The sequence below is a fragment of the Nicotiana tabacum genome, chromosome 2, assembly GCF_000715075.1.
Source record: "Nicotiana tabacum cultivar K326 chromosome 2, ASM71507v2, whole genome shotgun sequence".
Lineage (NCBI taxonomy): Eukaryota > Viridiplantae > Streptophyta > Magnoliopsida > Solanales > Solanaceae > Nicotiana > Nicotiana tabacum.
In genome coordinates, this window is record NC_134081.1 from 52,086,213 (window position 1) to 52,088,413 (window position 2,201).

The following is a 2,201-nucleotide window of genomic DNA, read 5'->3' on the forward strand; positions in this document are numbered from 1 at the left end:
GGGCGTCCAACCTCTCATCTTTCTTGATAATGAAGGCCTTCATTAGATCTTCTAGACCAGACTGAATGGGCTGTTGAGGCCGAAATTGCTGCCTCTGCTGATTTTGGTATAATGGGGCTCCTTGTCCCTAGGGTCTAGAGTTATTTGTTGTCATGCATTTGTGGTACCCCCAAGTGAACTCCATGAAAAACCAGGGTGCCTCTGACCCATTGCATTAAAATTGTAGTTTCCCACAACATTTAGTTCCTCAGTTGAGGCTTGACACTCATGAGTAGAGTGTCTTTTTCTACATATATCACAAGTTGCGTGAGGCTCATTTTGTATCGAGGCTAAGGTCAGCTTCCTTATTTCTTTAGCCATAGCATCAAGCTGTACCTGCACAAAAGTAGTAACATCAACTTGGTGAACACCAATCGATCTTGTTCTTTCAACACTCTCAGAGGGCCACTGATTTGCATCTTCAGATAACTCATTAAGAATTGTAACTATTTCCTCTGGAGTCTTCTTCATCAAAGTGCCTCCAGCTGCATTGCTCAATGTTCTACGTGAGGCCGGTGTCAATCCATCCCAAAAGTCCTGGAGTTACATCCAGAGTTCAATTCCACTATGTTGACACTTTCGAACAATTTCCTTAAACCTCTCCCATGCTTCAAAAACAATTTTAGTATCTTTCTGGCAGAAGTTATGGATTTCTCTGCTAAACTTGCCCGTCTTAGCTGAGGAGAAATATTTATCAAGGAATTTTCTGGTCATCTCCTCCCATGTTCTAATCGAACCTGTGGGTAAGCTTCTAAGCCACTGCTTTGCATCATCTTTGAGTGTGAAGGGGAATGCCCTTAAGTACACTACATCTCGTGATACACCATTGTATTGAAAGGTGTTCATAATCTCCTTGAAGTCCGTTAGATGTGTATTTGGATCTTCGTTTGGCCTCCCTCTGAAAACACAATAGTTCTGAAGGGTTTGAAGCAACCCTTGCTTCAACTCAAAATTGTTAGTTGCAACTGGGGGTGGTCTCACACCTGATAATCCTTGGTTGTAAACCGGTCTAGCATAATCACCAAGTGGTCTCCTAGGCTTGGGAGCTATATTTCCGAACTGGTATACACCCAAGGGTTTATTTTGAGCAATTCTCCGGCCCCTCTCTTCTTCATAGATAATTTGTGCATCTCTAATAGCTGCTTCCTCAGCATCCCATGCAGCTTGTTCTCTTCTTTGGGCTGCTTCTCTCGTAGCCAAATCTACATTATCCTCACCGTTTCCAGCCACAAATTCTTTGGTTGAGGACTGCCCAACCTTTTCTAATGTCTCGATGAGATTTCTTTCCTTACTCATGTGTCACAATTGTTTTTCTATCTCTGGCTCGTATGGTAAAACTTCCTTCGTAGAAGTTTGAGTCATGCACCAACCTCCACTTGTAACCTGCGCATAGTCAAAGAACACCAAACATAAAAAGAGACACTAAAAGTAAAAAAGAAAAAACAATTCCTGAATTATCACTACAAACTATTTCAAATACTATTGATTGCCAATCCCCGGCAACGGTGCCAAAATTTGACGAGCATAAAACACACACTTAAATTATGCTCGCTAATCAAATATAGTATAATATAATATCATATCCATAAAGATTGGATTTAAACAGTATTCTTATAGTTTCTAGTTTGATTGCTATTCAAGATGATCAACAACTAAGATTTCTATAATTTCTAACTAAACTTAACTAAGAACCTAAAGCTATTGACTAATGACAATCGAAACAAAGATAAGCAAGGAAGTTATCAGTGGGAGAAATAGGGGTTTATATGATAGGTGCAAGATAATTGTTTGGGATATAACTCTAGATAATTCACTTCTAATGTTCAAGTGACTCTATCGAATTCACTCAATTATTAGTTCAAACGTTCAGCAAAAACTCCTCTCTCGATTAAGTCTTAACCTCACGAGATGAACCAATTAAGCACGTGAAGATATACAAGAATGCGTAGTGGATTGGTCTTTAGGAAAACCTCTTTCGATTATTCTCCTAACTAGGTTTAATCAATGATTCAACTAGCCTCTTTCGATTACGAAGAAGAATTAATGATCTTAACCAACAATATAATTCAAAGATATCACAAGTTATGCCTCTCTCGATTACATGAACTAGTGAGTATAGATGCAATAATTAAATTATCCAAAAACACTTTAATACACAAAAC

General features: G+C 38.8%; 1 non-coding gene across 1 annotated transcript; it reads left to right on the top strand.

The window, feature by feature from the left end:
* The first annotated feature begins 598 nt into the window (after positions 1-598).
* LOC142173879 (small nucleolar RNA R71) lies at positions 599-705 on the top strand. The gene has a single exon (XR_012703242.1). It is a non-coding gene; the product is annotated as a small nucleolar RNA R71 (small nucleolar RNA).
* The last annotated feature ends 1,496 nt before the right edge of the window (positions 706-2,201 follow it).